The sequence below is a fragment of the Triticum aestivum genome, chromosome 3A (genome assembly GCF_018294505.1).
Source record: "Triticum aestivum cultivar Chinese Spring chromosome 3A, IWGSC CS RefSeq v2.1, whole genome shotgun sequence".
NCBI lineage: Eukaryota > Viridiplantae > Streptophyta > Magnoliopsida > Poales > Poaceae > Triticum > Triticum aestivum.
In genome coordinates, this window is record NC_057800.1 from 257,837,339 (window position 1) to 257,855,256 (window position 17,918).

General features: G+C 47.4%; 1 non-coding gene and 1 pseudogene across 2 annotated transcripts; both read right to left on the reverse strand.

Moving 5' to 3' along the window:
* Positions 1-391: 391 nt before the first annotated feature.
* Positions 392-2,869, reverse strand: LOC123061138 (eukaryotic translation initiation factor 6-2-like; annotated as a pseudogene). The gene is made up of 5 exons (XR_006428555.1): positions 1,684-2,869; positions 1,472-1,568; positions 1,250-1,382; positions 927-1,168; positions 392-824 (listed from the first exon to the last, which is right to left on the reverse strand). The product of XR_006428555.1 is annotated as a eukaryotic translation initiation factor 6-2-like (transcript).
* An 11,158-nt stretch (positions 2,870-14,027) lies between these two features.
* On the reverse strand, positions 14,028-14,134 carry LOC123063815 (small nucleolar RNA R71). Its single transcript, XR_006430571.1, has one exon. It is a non-coding gene; the product is annotated as a small nucleolar RNA R71 (small nucleolar RNA).
* Between the last annotated feature and the right edge of the window lie 3,784 nt (positions 14,135-17,918).

The following is a 17,918-nucleotide window of genomic DNA, read 5'->3' on the forward strand; positions in this document are numbered from 1 at the left end:
AAGTGTAGTGGTCTTGTCTAATCTGCAGCGTTCCTTTGGTACAACCTATGAAGAAAACTTTAGGCCAATTTTACTTGGGTTCACAGCAATTCTGTAGGGATTCTAAAGGATAGGAATTTTGCAGGAAAATTTTCTTTGCAGCACTAAGCTTGTAGGAATGGATTCCTATTCCTGTGTAGGATTGAAATCAATCCTTCATATTTCAAAGGAAAAATGACATTAGTCTGAACCAACGTAAAAATTCGTATCTTATGAATCAAGTGACTTCTCTTTCTATCTCTTTCCCTATACTATAGGATTGACAATTGAGATGCATGTCATATCACTTATACTATTCCTCCAAAGAGGCCTTGAGCTGAAAAACAGAACTGTAGGACTCGCAATATTTGGCTATTGCATTGTCATTTGTGCCCTCATTTTTGTTTATAACTCAGGTCTTCAGAGATAAACCCTCCGGCCTTTGCTACTTGAAAGTCTTATCACGAGCTTAAAAGTACTACTTCATAATATTCATGGCAAACACAGATACAGCAAGGGAGAAAATCCCTCAAGGCAAAATTCCCCTAAAGAAAGCAGCTTTCAACCAAGGATTTTCTGACGTCTGCGCCCAATGCCCCCGGCCGGGCGTCCCTCAGCCTGAAGACGCTCTCCACCACTGAGAGCTCGGTGGCCGTGGTGTCGGAACCGCAGAAGGCCGCCCAGTCGTTGACCACCATGCCGGCCGCAATGCCCTCGCTCCCCCGGTTGACGGTGCCGGCGACGAGGGGCACCTGCAGCAGCGTCGACAGCTCGTCCAGGTCCTCCACCGACGTCTGCGGGTGAACCTACACACACGAACAGTCAGGTCGACGAGTTTCAGAAATCAAGCAGTGAGCTAGGTTGAACCCTAGGTAGCTGGCGTGGGTGTGATGAGGAGCGTAGCTTACAAGTCCCCCTTTGTTGGAGAAGGCGCAGGAGCTGCCGACCAGGATGCTCCCTGCGATGGTCTGCCTAAACACCTCCACCCCAAGAACGTCCGAGATGATCTCCTCGGTTTCCCTGGTGAGATCTGGGTTTGTGAGAGCCACGTGGTCGTTGCAAGCAATGCAGTTGCCGAGGGCGGAGAGCCGCTCGTCGACACGCTGGACGACCACCTCATCAGGCAGGCTATTCTTGAGGTGCTGGAGCTCTGTGGCAGGCAGGCATTTCAAACCCATGTCAGGTCACTGCTGACTCACTCACTGGACAAGGAAGGACCTTTCTTTCTTACCTTGGTCGTTGGTGGTGTGTGGTAGAAGAAAAGGCCCTTCTTGTTGCCCATGCACAATGTCCCGAGGATCCTCATGCCGCCGATGGATGCCTTGACCACCGGGACGGTGTCGGCGAGCTCGGCCTCAAACACACTGCAACCACAGGACCAATTAGAAGAGAAGAAGCCACCAGGGGAGGGGGTCGCGATTAACCATGACAGATCGAGTCGAGGACAGCCAACCTGGTGAAATTCCCCACCCCACCGGCCGGGACGAGGCAGTAGGCGTTGGTGAGCCTCGCGAACACCCCGACCTCGCATGAGTTCTCAAACTTGAGGCCTGCAGCAGAGAGACACCAAACCAAAGCATCATCACAATTCACATCGATCAATTTTTTCTTTTTTTAAAAAGAGAGGAAACCTAACAAGGCAGGCAGGATCGGAGGGGGACTTACGAGACGCCATTGTCGGACGAGCTCGCGAAAACCTCTGTCGCCGGCGAGTAGGGTAGGGTTTAGCGGGCGGGCGCGCGGGCCGATGAGGTGCGCGCAGTTGGTCAAGATGTTCCGGGGATGGAGGTTGTGGCTAGGTGAGGTGAACTCCTCTTATAATACGCATCACAGGCTGCACGTGCCGTGGTTACGTTTTCTCCAAGTTTTTGTGCCCACCACGGATCTGCTCTTGGCTTTTGCTTTTTTTTGAACAAAAGATGGGTCACGCGACCCAGAAACTGCATTAACCATAGATCGGTAGCACTAGCACACCGTAGTTTACAACAGGACACACAAAGGAAAGAAAATTACAGACCAGTCCCTGTTTTTTGCATGGAGGACCCCGAACAGGAAACAAGAAATGCAATCGGGTCCAAATCATCTCCCAACCGGATCCAATCCCGTCGTCGCCGGGGACGTTAGCACTTGGTACGTCGGGACCTCCGCAGCTGCTTCTCCCATAGCACAACACCGCAGAAGAAGAAGCCTTAGACTCCGATTCGGAGATGAACTGCCTCCCATCTAGGCACCAGGCCGGGAGGAAGAGAAAGGGCCGCCCTTCGGCCAGCATATTCAATGGCGAGACGGTGAGGACCGGCTGCCGACAGCCGAAGCGGGCGCCGTTGCCTCGTCTCAAACCCATTGAGGATGAGCTCCTTCCCAAACTGCAAAGTCCAGCTCGCCGCCTCTCCTTCTTCCTCCATCCACCACCACGATGGCTTGAAAAGAAAGGGTAGAGCAGCCGGGCCTCCACCTTAACAGGAAACACAACGAGCTTATTGAAGGAGTCGCCGCCGTCATTTCCTCCGGTTGCACGCAGCACCTCGCCACCGCAACCATCAGAAACGCCGACGCTAGCCACCAGGCGCAGCTCGCGTGCGCCGGCGGCGCGCTCCACCACGGCATAGCGCCAGACACCACTTGGGCAAGACTCGATCTAATCCTAGACCTGCTATTTACAGATCTCCACACACCTCTCCCATCTCTCGTCCGGCCGGCATCGCCGTCGTCGGAGATTGGGGATCGGGCGGGATCGGGGAAGCTACAGGCGACTCTCAAGGGGCTCTCTAGAAGGGACTCGCTCCTGCTTTGGTTCGGTTGGCTACTTGGCTTTTGCTTTGCTTCGGTTGTTTTGGGTTTATGTTGGCGCCAAGCTTCTCTCGCGCTGCCAGCCGCAGCGCCTCCCGGAGGTCAAATCCAATAATCCCCATGGTGACAAAAGAAAAAGGAAGGGAAAATGTTATCTGACTGACGTTCTCCAGGAGTCTGGTGCTGACGAACTACCTTTTAACCGAGACCACTGATTCCTAACCTTTTGCTGACGAATTTTTTTGCCGTGACCGACGATGTGGAAGCATCTTTTTTTTTTTCTAGAACCGCCGATAATTTTACTGGGACCGGCGAATTTTGTGCAGCGACCGGCGACTATTGAGGATTTTTTTTCCTAAAATTTGTTGTTTGCTAGGACACAGTCGTGCAAAGCCAAATGATAGCGAGTGAGGGGCGGCGATGGCAGTGTTGCTACCGGTGATTGGGGGGGAGGGGGGGTAGGAAAGGCGACGAAGTTTGCTACACGCTGGATGGTGGTGCCACGAGAGATCAGAGAGAGTGCAAACACGGCGACCGAGTGTTGCGACCACGAGCATGCAGAGCTACAAACCAGTGAAGACGAGATGGGTGAGCAGCGTCGACGACGAGGCTGGATCATCACCTATGGTCCAAGGCCCCAAACGGGCTGACAATAAACCACTCTCACGGGTGAGGGAAACTTTTTGTTCTCTTCTTTTCTGCTTTTTTTTTACCATGTCGGCCTATTTGGTGGCCACCCGTTGAATGTTGAGCCAGTCGACTAAATAATACCCTTAGTGCAACGTGTGGGCCTCTCTGGTGGCGTATCCCTCGTGAGTCATGAGTTCTCATAGTTAACTAATGTTTTTCCGCAAGAGCTATATCTCACTTATAGCGAGATAGAAGCTACTCTTGCATCAGGAACAACACACGCGGCCCGGCAAATTAGGGCAGGACTCGCTCACTATAGGTTTGCTCTGCTCCGGTTTTCTCCCATTTTTCATTTTTTTCATTTTTCTTTTGTTTTCCTTTTTGTTTTTATTTTTTAACCATATTTTGTTTTTCCCTTTTCTTCGTTATAATTCCAGTTTTCTTTATATTACACTTGTATTCTTTGTTTTTCACTTGTTTTTATTTTCTTTTCTGTTGTTCTTCGTTTTTCTTTTGGTTTTCTTTTCTTTTCTCTGTTTTCATTGTTTTGTTTCCTTTTATCTTTCTTCGATTTTCATTTATTCTCTCTGGTTTTTGTATTTATATTTCTTTTTCACCAATTTATTTGGTTTTCTTTGGGTTCATTTCTTTCTTTCTTTTTCTTTGTGTTTCTTTATGGTTTTCACCAGTTTAAAAACCTTTTTGATTGTCATTTGTCTTGTTTTCTATGTGTTGTTTGTATAGTTTTTTCTTGGTTTTTATACATGCTAAACATTTTAAAAGTACACAGCTAACATTTTTTAAATAAATATTTTTGAGGTATGTACTTTTCGTATACGTCAACAATATGTTTTTATACAAGTTTAATTCTTTCTAATTACTTGATAAACATTTTCTAAATATATGTGTTTGATGGCTAGTTTTTTTTTCATATGCATACATTTTGTGTATACATCAGGAATGTTTAAATACATGATTAACATTTATGTTTCACAACTACTTCTTTTCATGCAGATTGTATATTTACCTTATACATCTGAATTTTTTGAATATAAGTTCAATTTTTTTGAAATATATGATTAAATTTTTTTAATACACGATCACCATTTTTAAAAGTTTATGTTTTGTTGTTCAAATTTTTAGTGCATGTTTCAAAATTTCCATATACATAATGAACATTTTTATACACTTTTAATATTTTGAAATAGATGATTAACATTTTTTTTCAAATATTTAATGTTTGATGACTAATTTTTTTTCATATACATTGTACATTTTTTGTATATATCAGGAACATTTTTAATACCTTTTTAACTTTTTTTTATACGCAATCAACATTTTTTTATAGAACTAGCAAAACAATAAAAGACACAAAGTTTATTTTGCGGGAAAAAGACATAATGTTTTTGCGGGCATAAAAGATTCAACTTCATATAATAGAGGCGCTTGCCCCATCAGGATTGGACCCCGCAGCCACTGCGACGCATATGTGTTCACTGAAAAAAGAGCAATGCAGTTTTTATAAGCTCTTGGCAGGCCGCCTGGGCCTGGCCATGGACACGGCGCTGCGCGGGCGAGCTTTGGTACGACCTCGTTTTTCAACTGTCCGTTTGTGCGCAAAGACAAGTTGTTGCTACGGCATTTTCTAAGAGCATCTCCAGTCGTTTGCCCCTGTGGGTCAGAAAAAGCACCGCTTATGGGCGAACCGGCGATATTTTCATCATGAGATAGGTTCTCAGTTGCCACCCCAGACTTTTTTTGTAAACATTTAAAAAAAACATACGGTCAAAATTCGACAAACACGACATATATTCGGCAAACACGTCATAGATTAGGCATTCCACAGTTTTTTTACATATAGAAAATATAAAATCTACTAAAAAATAAAGGGCCGCGCCTACAGGCCGAAGAACTGGCTGAACGCGGCGTAGTCGTCGTCGCCGCCGTCCTCCTTCTCCTTCACACGGCCATCCCTGCTGGACCCGGGGTCGCCCCGGCAGACAGGTTTGGCCGACGGCGGCGCGTCGTCCTCGTTGCTGTCCTCGAGCACGATCACGCCTCCCTCCTCGCGTCCAAGGCGGCGCGGGGCGATCTCCTCCAGGGCGTGGCGCTGGCGCTCCATCTCCAGCCGGGCTCAATCCTCCCGCGCACACTTCATGGCGGCCTCGTCATCGAGTGCATCATCGGGCTCGCTCTTCACGGTGGCGAGCCCCGGCTCCGTCTTCGGCTTGACGAGGTGGGGGAGGGGGGAGGAGGAGGCACGACCGCCCTCATTGATGACGAAGCCGACGCTGCGGGTGCGCTGGCCAAGCGGCATTTCTACGGGCTTGGCCTTGACGCTGACGAGTGCCGGCGACCCGGAGGAGTGGGAGGAGGATCGGGAGGAGGAGGAGGAGGACCCACCCAGCATTCTCCTCGGCAGCGACGCGCCGCCACTCCGGCGGGGGGCCGGGGCAGCCGGGTACTCGAGCGGCGGATCGTTGCCGCCCTCGAGGTACTCGAGGACCGCGTGGAGTGTGCGGCCCGGGGCTCCCCACCACAGGCGGCGACCGTCGCTGTTGTTGCGCCCCCGCACCACCGGCACGTTGTTGATGGAGGCTAGCCGCTCCGCCCGCTGGCGTTCGAAGTACGTCGCTCGCGCCTCGTGGTTGCTGGCGTCATACTCCGGGAGGGCCCAGTCCTCCTCCGACAGGGAGGCCCGCACATGCTCGATCTCGGCGTGGAAGTAGGCGGGGTGTTCAACGTCGGGAAGAGGAGGGACGGGGACGCCCCCGACGCTGAGCCTCCACCGCCCCGGCATGCGCATGTCAGGGGGCACCGGGTAGTTCGCCTCGTGGAGGAGGTGGGCTTCCCACTCATGTAGCAAGCGGCGGCCGAAGCCGTTGGCCGCCGCCGCGTCGCCGGGGAACAGTTCGCCCATCTGTTGTGCGTGCACGCGGTGGCTAGACGGGGAGGGAGGGAAAAAGAGGGCGTCAGCGACGAGAGAGGGGGCTGCGGGCGGGTGCTTCCACCGGCGAGGGAGGGGGCGACTTTTATAGCGGCCAGAGGGCGGCAACATGTGTACGCATGGCGGGAAGGGGCGCGTCGCCGCACTGCGCCGGCCCGTGAGGAAGCAATGGAAGGCTGACCGGCGGCAGCCTTGGCATTGATTCCCCACAGGAAACCAAGGCGATGAGGACGACGAGGCGCGGGGGCCGCTGAGTCGGCAGGCCTGCCGTTCTTTCGCGTCAAAAACGATTGCCACGGCGCCCCCGAGCGCCCTCCAGCGCGCCGGGTTCGGCCTGTGTCTGTCGGTGCCAGTTTCAAACCTAACCGGCAAAAAATAGGCTCCTAGAAGGACCTGTTGGGAACGGAACTGAGCCATTTTTTCGATGCCGACACTAAAAAATGGTCATAGAGGAGCTTGTTGGGGACGCGGCTGGAGATGCTCAGACAAAGTCGTCCGTCGTTTGATAGCTGTGACGTCACAATTTGACGCAGCTACACAAACCCACGTAGTTCCCTCGGATCACCTAATCTAACTCGGAAAACAGACCCGCGGCGCCCATCTCTCGCTTCACCCGGATCGCACGATAGCAAACTGACACGCCAGCATGCAAAACTGTCCAGGTGTGGCACCCCATTCCAGGCAGTGGAAGATGATCATTGATGGGAGCGGTGGTACCGAGGTATGGTGCCGGAAGTTCATCAAGATCATCGTCTGCGGGAGTTTCATGAGTCAAGGAGTCGTGCGAGTCAACACATCTCGGTCGGTCGGTCATCATCGTTGTGTCAGCGTCGTCATGTCCAAGTGCTCGTCTTTGTGAGGAGGCGTTGAAGATGAAGCCCATCCAGGTCGTCTATGTGTCTCGACGAGATGATCAAGTTCAACTATGTGGGGGCGGTAAACCAGTGAAGGTGAGTCTCTTCAAGGGTGGTGTGATCCACAAGGAGCCGGCATGTATCTTGCTAGGGTGGATGATGAAGTCCACCGGGTGGGGTATTCCACATGTTACTGGCGAGGCTGGGTAGTCCAAGACATAATTGAAGTGGTCCGTAAATTCGCCAAGTTGAAATTGGGGAGACACTTTTGCGAGCAATCAAGACCGTCAATTTGATTTGTCGTGGTGTAAGCAGATGAGTTGACATGGGATGGATTTACAACGATTCAAGATCGGAGAAGCACAGAAGACAAGTGTCAAGATTAGGAAGAGATTGTTAGCTGTAATCTTGAGCAAAATAGACAGGTATACATGCACATACGTGCTGTGGTTACATGTGCGTGTGAGTATAGTTTCCTATACGTGTTTGCGTTAGGTTGGTTTGTGTTCGGTTCATATACGTAGAGTACACTGGTCCACGTAAGTACAATTAGTCCTAGTCCTAGTCGTAGTTAAATAGAAGTTGTTGCACAGGAGTCCGGTCAGGATTTGTATCATGGGCGTGGGCTTGTGTCCGTGTACTGGTCTGCATATATATATATATGCACCAGGTTGATCATGTAACATTGACAGAAAAAGAGAAAACAGAAAATAAAAAAAGAGAAACAAAGGGCACGACAAAAGTCCTTGGCTATAAAAGTTTTGTGTTTATTGTGATTTGATGTAATCGGTTCTGAGGACGAATTTCAACACTCCGTCCGTCCGGCCGGCAGAGCGTGCGTACCCATGCACAGAGAGTATGGGAATTGGTGCGTGCGGTGAACCTGCCCAAACAGCGTGCCCCGCTGATGATGGATAGATAGATGCCTCGCCCCTTCTTCTTTCTCTCAACTCCCTCGCCCCACCGGACCTTTTTCTTTATGATGGAGCGGCACCACGCTGACCGGTCACTGTCTTCTAATCGTGCGTGTAAATCTAGATGCGCCCCGTCAGCTTGGCCGTACCGGTAATCTGGAATGTGATTGATTATCCAGGGTTCTCATGGGGATTGCCTATCCATGCCATCTGCTGCAGAGTGATGATGCTACTGCTCCGCCGTCTCTCACTAAACTATGCTCGATCCGTGACGTGTTTCTGTTAGACCTAGTACAGCGCATTTCGTCTGAAACACACTCATCATCGTCTCTAAGCTTCTTCTTTCTCATCTTGCGGGGGCGTTCTAAGCTTCTTAATTATGCGAGTCATCAATCATGCATTACACGTTTCGTCAAATACAAACAAAGCGAATCCACGACAACGCTGGCCGGTTGTTGTAATCTCATATGGAATTGATCTACTACTACCAGAGTACCACTCCTATTTTATATCCCAACATGCATGTTAGGCTGTTAGTTCCGTGGTTGAACCGCCTCGTTGCTGGGAAACCGACACTCTTTTTGTTCTGCTATTATCCTTAAGTACTAGTAGCCAAAGATTACCTACATCAACTTCCTAGAATGTTCTTTCTTCTGGCCTAAAACCACAATCAAAGAGCTAGGTAAAATTCATCATGCATCTAATCAGACCTTATAGGATTGTTGCTTTGATGCTAAGTGCCCAGCTGCAGCTGTGTGGGATATCGTCTGTGTCTTTTTGAACCTGTGACGTAGAACAACGATATGCATGTTAGGTTGTTAGTTCCGTGGTTGAACTGCCACGTTGCTGGGAGACCGACACTCTTTTGTTCTGCTATTATCCTCAACTACTAGTAGCCATGATTACTTACATCAACTTCCTAGAGTGTTCTTTCTTCTAGCCTAAATCCACAATCAAAGAGCTAGCCAAATTCACCATGCATCTTATCAGACCTTATAGGATTGTTGCTCTGATGCTGAGTGCCCAGCTGCGGCTGCGTGAGATATCGTCTGTGTCTTTTTGAACATGTGACTGTAGAACAATGGTATTTTCATTAAATTAATAGTAAAATATTTACAAGCAATAATACAAAGGGGAAATCACCCAATTTCAATTCTAGGCAGCATAAAAATTAAATTATAAGTTCTGTACTATTCAATTCTAGCCACACCCATATTAGATGTCGTGCAGTTTCCCAAACTCTAATGTTTAAGAGGCATTAGATTAGGTTCGATCGCTTCAGCTCCTGTCTCGTTTGATCTCTCGATCACCCCGATGCCGTCGGCCCCGACCGCCGCCGCCGTCTCACCCTTCGTCGCCCCGGCTGCCGCTGCTCAGGTCGCCCCAACCTCCTTGTTTTCTGCGTCGCGACCGCTCATCCCATTGGGCGCCGCCTCCATGGCTGCCGCGGCCCAGACCGGTGCCGCCCTCCGTTCCCCGTCCAGATGCCTCCAGGCTCCCATGGCGCCGCCGAGCCGCCGGTCCACTACGCCGCCGCAGCATCTCCTGGTCTGGTCCCGAACGCGACACCAGTGGCCGATCTACGCAACTACGCTGCCGCCGCTCCTAATGGCCTCGCCCCGCCCTGTACACATCCGCATGCATCTGGTGCAGCGCCCGTGGCTGCTTCCTGGTTGGATTACCGGCCGTACCAGCAGCAACATGCATATGGTGCAGCGCCCGCGTATACATATGGATTACCAGGCGTACCAGCGCCGACATATGGTGCAGCGCCCGCGGCCGCTTCCAGCGGCGTTCTGCCCCAACAGCAGCAGCAAGCGCCGGCGACAGGATCCCACGGCGCCGCCACGGCCCCTCCATGGTCGACTACATCTACGACTGCTCCGTTGTTTTACGCCTACCCGACTGCCTCGGTGACCGCGCCTCCTTATGGCGCGTCCTTCTTGTATGGGGCGCCCTACGGTGGTCCGTCGATTGAGCTGGTGGCCTCCTTCGTGCTACCGAGTGGTCCTTCACCTCGGGGTTTTTATGCACCATTGCCGTCTTCGGATCATGGTGTACTCAATGCACCGTTCTACTTTGCGCATCTCATCCCAGTGAAGCTGATGACGGATAACTATCTGTCGTGGCGTGCTTAGGTGATGCCACTTCTTCGCAGTCGTTACCTGGAGGGTTTTGTCGATGGCACTCTGCCGTGCCCCCCACCATACCACCCGGGGCATCATGCGTGGGTTGCTTAGGATCATGCCATACTCTCTGCCATCTAGTCCTCTCTCACGAAGGGGGTCTCGTCACTAGTCATCTTCGCCGCTACATCTCGAGATGCGTGAACGACTCTTCATATCAGTTTTGCTTCACAGTGTCAGGCGCGGGCTCATGCTATCTGCACTACGCTTGGGGAGGTGAAGCTTCATGATCTCAGCGTCACTGACTACTTCAACAAGGTGACGGGTATGGCTGACACACTTGCCTCCATTGGCAAGGCTCTTGGTCCGGAGGAGTTCACCTCTTATGTGCTCAATGGACTGAGTGACGACTATGATAATTTGGTGGAGAATATCAATGGTTGTGACACTCCCATTCAGCCGCGTTAGTTGTACACACGTCTCCTCGCTTCGGAGCAGCGCATCCAGGCTCGCCGCTCTACGTCGAGTTTCCCTTCCACCAACATTGCAACGCTGGGAAGGGCAAGCCCTACAAGCCACCAACTGGTGGCAAACCTCCGTCGACCGTGCCTAACTCGTGGAACACCACTACCTCGACGGGAGGCCGAGTCCGTGCCTGCTGTCCTTCATGTGGTGCTCAGGTCCCCTACCAGCTATGCAGACTTGATGGTCACCTTGCCTCTTGATGTCGTCGTCGCTTGAAGCAGGATTTCTTGGGGATCGAGAACAATGGCAAGGGTAATGAGAAGCAGGCTGGCCTGGCGAGTTATGAGCAGGGGCATACTCCTTCCTATCCAATTGATGCATGTCGGTACATGGATATGGGAGCTACCAATCACCTGACGAGTGAGATGGGCAAGCTCTCTACATAGGAGCCGTACCGTGGACATGACCAGGTTCGCACCGCTAATGGGGAAGGTATGCACATCTCATATATTGGTCAGGCATCACTTCTTAAACGTCGATCCACACAATTACGTCTTCTTAATGTCCCTTGTGTTCCCACTGTTTCACCTAGTTTACTTTCAGTTCCTAAACTTACCCGTGATAATAATGTTCTTGCTGAATTTCATCATTTTTATTTTTTTGTTAAGGATCAGGACACGAGGGACGTACTCCTTAGAGGTCGACTGCGTAATAATGGTCTCTATGCACTTGATGTGCCACTAGCTCCTAGTGCTTTCAGCGGTGTTCGTGTGTCTCCGTCACATTGGCATGCACGCCTTAGTCATCCTGCCACTCCCATCGTTCGCCATGTACTTCATCGTCATGAGCTTACAGTAGTGTCAAATAGACATGTTGATGCAGTTTGTGATGCCTGTCAGCAAGGCAAGAGTCACCAACTTCCTTTTTCCGAGTCAAGTCGTGCAGTCAATAAACCGCCTGAACTTGTGTTTTCAAATGTATGAGGCCATGCCCAAACCTATGTTAGTGGCCATAATTACTATGTCAGTTTCATTGATGCTTACAGTCATAAAGGGTACAAGTGTCTTCATGTTCCCTCTAACCGCATCTACATTTCACGTGATGTGGTGTTTGATGAGAATGTTTTTCCTTTTTCCGCACTTCCGGTCACCTCCACCACTCTCACTGCACCTGAGAAATACGCTTTACCTTTGCCTGATCAATTTGTTGATGCTGCATATACCCCCTTGTTGCTATCTAACCATGGTGCAGGTACTGGGTGCAGAGCACGCCTTGAGCTTCTGGATGAGTAGCTGCCCGCATCCTCTCGGATGTCCGCCGAGCCCGCTCGCGACATCACTCCGTCACCTGGTGATAGCACATTTATGCATATAGTATTTTAAGCCTTTTTGCATCTCAAGTTAAACATTTGACCACAATAATTACTTATAAAATATTCATTCCTACAGAAATGTTCCTATTATGACATTTCTTACAACACTTCTTCATATTATGCAGAATTGGTGCGTTTAGGCACCCAATCTTCATCGAAAATGCTTCCAACACTAAAGCAGGGATCAACTTGGAGAAGAGTTCAGTTCTAAAGGGGGCAAAACCGAAAAGAACCAGAGGAAGCGTCCTGTGGCACGCGTGAGAGGAGCCCGGGGCTGGCGCGACCGGCCAGACAGCTGTCTGTTGCCACGCGCGACTGGTCCTCCTCGCTATTCACCCACCACACCAAACGAAGGCCAGGGAGGCAGGATAACGACCGGATCCACCACTACGCCTCCATCAACGCCGCCGCCAGCGCCGCCTGATCCACCACCGTGCCTCCACCATCTCCATCACCCGCCTCCACCATAACCAGCGCCATCATCCAGTCATCATCGTCACCACCAGCGCCGCATCTCCTATGCCTTGCCACTGCCACTCCTTCTCCCCTCCTCCTCGCTACTGAGAGGGAGAGGATTGACTAAAGGCCAGGGGCGTCGGGCCTTCTGGTGGTGCTCTGCTCCAGATCTTCCCAAGGAATCTTCTCTGCTACTCTTCCTCAACGACCACGCGGAAGCCTCTCCTACTACAGATCGTCTCCAATGTGGTCCTGCTTTTATTCTTCTTCGCCTGCAACGTCTTCAGCTTCGAATTGAAGATCATCAAGACCCATAGGCTTTGAATCTCTATCTTCTCTTGTTCCTGTTTCCTAAATATATGCACTATTGAGTCTGAAATTTACCTTGTTACTTGTGTACCTTTGCTGAATCCTCATGTATCCTTGCTGAATTGTTGTGACCCTTTGTTGGATATTGAGTTAGTAGTTATTGTCGTGTGAGCTATTGTTACTTTAATTGGTTGCATGAGTTGTGTGTGATGTCTGAACCCTCTCCCATCTGCTAGTGTTACTTGTCTGTTTGATTATAAGTAAACCACTAAAAAGAGACAATCCTATTTCTGAACCCCTTTACCTCTGCTGCTTATTATTTGGTTTTAACTTGTGCTAGTGGCTGCTTGTTATCACTACGGTTTGATCATTCTGTTCCGTTGTTCTGAATGTTTTGAATGTGTCCTTCGAAGTTCTAGATCCCTGTGGAGAACACGGCATCCGTAGTTTGGGCGTAAAAACCCTGCTATATTACACTTGATCATCTTGGCGCCGTTGGCGGGGATTTAAATTTCATTAGCACATTAGTAGAAGCAGATCAGGATTTATTTTAGGCAACTAACCATTTCCTAACATTGGCTGCAGTTTTGAGAGAAACTAGCATGTGTCAATTTCAGGAATTTTACAGGAAATTGTCTTATGCTTCAACCTAAATATTCACTAGAGCCATTTGATCCAGAAATTGAAAGGACTTTATTGAGGAGAAGAAGAGAGAATCAAACGCGGTTTCAAGTTGCCGAAACTTTGCAAGATCAAGAAGAAGAAAAGATGACTGATCAAGTTCCTTTGCTCAGGGACTTGTGGATCCCAAGGGATCATGGGATACCAGGAGAAATGGTTCAACCAATTATTCAGGCGAACAATTTTGAATTGAAGCCTGCTCTGATTAACATGGTACAACAGTCCAGATTTGGTGGAACAGCTTTAGAAGACCCACATGAGCATATAAGGACTTTCTTGGAGTATTGTAACACCCTTAAGCAAAATGGAGTTTCACCGAGTGCTATCAGATTATCACTATTCCCATTTTCCTTGAGAGATGGAGCAAGAGTATGGCTTCACTCATTGCTTGAACATCTGAAAGATACTTGGGAGACCTTATTGCAGACATTTCTTGAGAGATACTTCCCACCCACAAAAGCTGCCAAATACAGGGACAAGTTAACAAGGTTTACTCAATATGATGGAGAAAGTTTGTATGACGCATGGCAAAGATTCAACTCTTTAATCAGAATGTGTCCTCATCATGGTTTAGAAAGATGGCTGGTGTTACAAACCTTTTACAAAGGACTGTCCACTCAGACCAGAGCTTTTGTCGATTCTGCTGCTAGAGGAGGAATTATGAATAAAACCCTTGATGAAGCATTTGCATTGATTGAAAGTATGGCGTCTCATCATTTTCAATGGTCAAGTGAAAGAGCAATAGCACCAACACATCCTGGTGTGTATAATGTGTCTGCAAATGATAGCATGGCGGCTCAGATTGACATCTTGAACAAGAAGATGGATAGTATCATGTCAAATTGCATCGGTACCTCCGTAGCTTCAGTAAGTGTGCCTCAAATGTGTGATGTATGTGGCCAAGCAGGTCATCCTTCAACAGAATGTACCTTCTATTCAACAATTGGATCATCGGTTTCAGAAGTAAGTTATGCTCAAGGTCAAGGTCCATTCTCAAATAGCTATAATCCTTCTTGGAGGAACCATCCAAACTTGTCGTACAAGAACAATCAGTCATATGCAAGTGGATCGACAGTACAAGGAAATCGACCACCAAATCATCCAAGTCAATTTCAAGTGCCGAGGCAGAATGAACAACAAAATGTTCAGTCAAATGGAATGGAGGAAATCATGAAGATGCAGTTGGAATTAATGAACAAGATGGCAAATGAAGTTAATGGCTTAAAAGATTCTGTTAAGATGCTTGTGAGCAAAATGGATAGTATGGTGGGAGAAAATGAAGCAAGGCTGCCTGCTCAACCAATTCCAAACCCGAAAGCTCACTGTGGGGCGATATCTTCAGTTGATGCAGTGACTACAAGGAGTGGAGCCATGACAGGACCATTACTTCCTACTCCGAAGACATATGTGCCTCCTGCTATGAGGCCAAGTTCATCCGGAACTTCACCTTCAACATCATCAGAGAAAATAAAGGAGAAATAAGTTGATAATCGAATTGAAACTGAAGTCAAATTTCCTGGTTTTCAAACAAGAGCTGAGCCTTTGCTAGAGGAAGCAATAACAACCAACAACATTCCCTTTCCTGAGAGGTTCAACAAACCCAAAGATGACAAGCAATTTGCCAAATTTTTGGAAACTATGAAAGGAGTTCAGATTACTATTCCTATTCTTGAAGCTGTCTTGCATGTTCAGATGTATGCCAAATATTTCAAGGAATTATTAACAAAGAAAAGAAGCATGTCTGAGCCAGAAGTTGTAACTCTATCAAAGGAATGCAGTGCAATAATTCAGAACTCCATGCCTGAAAAATTGGATGATCCAGGAAGTTTTTGTGTGCCATGTGTGATTGGAAACAAAACTTACAGTGCTCTATGTGACTTGGGTTCAAGTGTTACTGTGTTACCACATTCAGTTAGCAAAAGGATGTTCTTGGGAGAATTAAATCCAACATCCATAACTCTTCAGTTGGCCGATAGAACATATAAGAGACCTGTTGGAATTCTTGAGGATGTTCCAATCAAAGTTGGGAAGTTTGCTTATCCGGTTGACTTTGTAGTGCTAGATATGGAGGACAAGAGTGAGGCTGTGATTCTTGGAAGACCATATCTGGCCACAGCTGGTGCACTTATTGATGTCCAAGAAGCTAAATTGAGCTTGAGGTTCGGAAATGAAAAGGTGGAGTTTGACATGAAGCATGCAACACATGTTCCGCAAAGTGAAGAACACTGCTACAGAATTGATACATTACAGAAATGTGTGGAAGAAGGTTATGAAGAGAGGTATGGAAGTAATTGTTGTGAAGTAGTTGAGGAGGACAATAGTGAAATTAGATACGAGGAAATCAGACCTGTGAGCATGTTGGAAAGTTGTGCAAGGTCATTAGAGAAGATGCAACCAAGGCAAATAGAAATGAAACAACTTCCAGAAAGTTTGAAGTATGCATTCTTAGATAATGAAAACCAGTGGCCAATTATTGTAAACAGTGATTTGACGGAAACACAAATAAAAGGGCTTCAAGCAGTTTTGCAAAAGTACAAGGATGTTATCGGATATTCGATTGATGATATGAAAGGGATAAAACCTGCTGTCTGCTCTCATAGAATTTACTTGAAAGAAAGTAGTGTGCCAATTAGAGAAAACCAAAGAAGGTTAAATCCCCATTTGCAAGAGGTGGTCAAAAAGGAGATTCTGAAATTGCTCTCTGCTGATATCATATACCCAATTTAGGATAGCGAGTGGGTGAGTCCCATTCACATGGTGCCCAAAAAAGGAGAAATAACTATCATTGAAAACGAACAAGGGCAAACTATTCCTAGTAGGACTGTCACAGGGTGGAGAATGGTCAATTATTTTAGAAAGTTAAGTGAAGTAACAAGGAAGGACCATTTTCCTTTACCATTTATTGACCAAATGCTGGAAAGGCTTGCTGGGCATGAATATCTGCTGCTTAGATGGGTATTCAGGATTCTTGCAAATCCCAATTCACCCGGATGATCAAGACAAAACAACTTTCACTTGCCCATACGGAACATTTGCTTACAAAAGATTAGCTTATGGACTTTGTAATGCACCCCCAACATTTCAAAGGTTTATACTCTCTATATTCTCAGATATGATAGGAATTAAAGTGGAGGTGTTCATAGATGATATTACAGTCGTTGGAAAAAGTTATGAAGATTGCTTGAATAATCTGGCAACAGTTCTTTAGAGGTGTTCAGAACACAATCTAGTCCTAAACTGGGAGAAGTGTCAGTTTCTTGTAAGGGAAGGAATTATTTTGGGACATTTGGTATCTAAAAGAGGAATTGAGGTTGATCAAGCAAAAGTCGAAGTAATATCAAAACTTCCACCACCTGTAAATGTGAAGGGAGTGAGGAGCTTTTTGGGACATGCTGGGTTCTACAGAAGATTCATAAAGGATTTCTCAAAGATCGCCAAACCCCTCACTAATCTCCTAAACAATGATGTTAAGTTCAACTTTGATGCAGAATGTGAAAAATCCTTCAACCTGCTCAAGGAAGCATTGGTCACAGCTCCAATAGTGCAATCCCCTGACTGGGAATTACCATTTGAGATAATGTGTGATGCAAGTGACTTTGCTGTAGGTGCGGTACTTGGACAAAGAAAAGGAAAAGATTTGCATGTAATATACTATGCTAGCAAAACACTTGATGATGCTCAAGCTAATTACACAACCACCGAAAAGGAGTTGTTGGCAGTAGTGTATGCTTTCTACAAATTTAGGCAATATCTTGTGGGATCTCATTGTGTAGTTTATACAGACCACGCTGCAATAAGATATCTACTCAGCAAGAAAGAAGCCAAGCCAAGGTTAATTAGATGGATACTCTTGCTTCAAGAATTTGATATGGAAATCAAGGACAAGAAAGGAGCTGAAAATGTTGTGGCAGATCACTTGTCGAGATTGCAAAACAATGCATTAGACTCCTTGGCAATCAATGATGTTTCACCAGGGATCAATCTTATGCAAGTGACTAGTATACAAAACTATACACCATGGTACGCAGATATAGTTAATTATCTGGTCTGTAACAAAGTTCCTATAGATTTTGGGTATCAAAAGAAGAAAAAATTCCTATCAGATATGAAGCACTTCTTTTGGGATGAACCTTACTTATTCAAGCATTATGCTGATGGTATTGTTCGAAGATGCTTGTCGGAAGGTGAAACTAAAAGTGTGATCTATCATTGCCATTCATCCCCTTATGGAGGTCATGCAAGTACTCGAAAGACTCAAGCAAAAATTTTGCAAGCATGATTTTATTGGCCAACTTTATTCAAGGATGTACATTCCTATATTGAAGCTTGTGATCCTTGTCAGAGAACTGGAAAGAT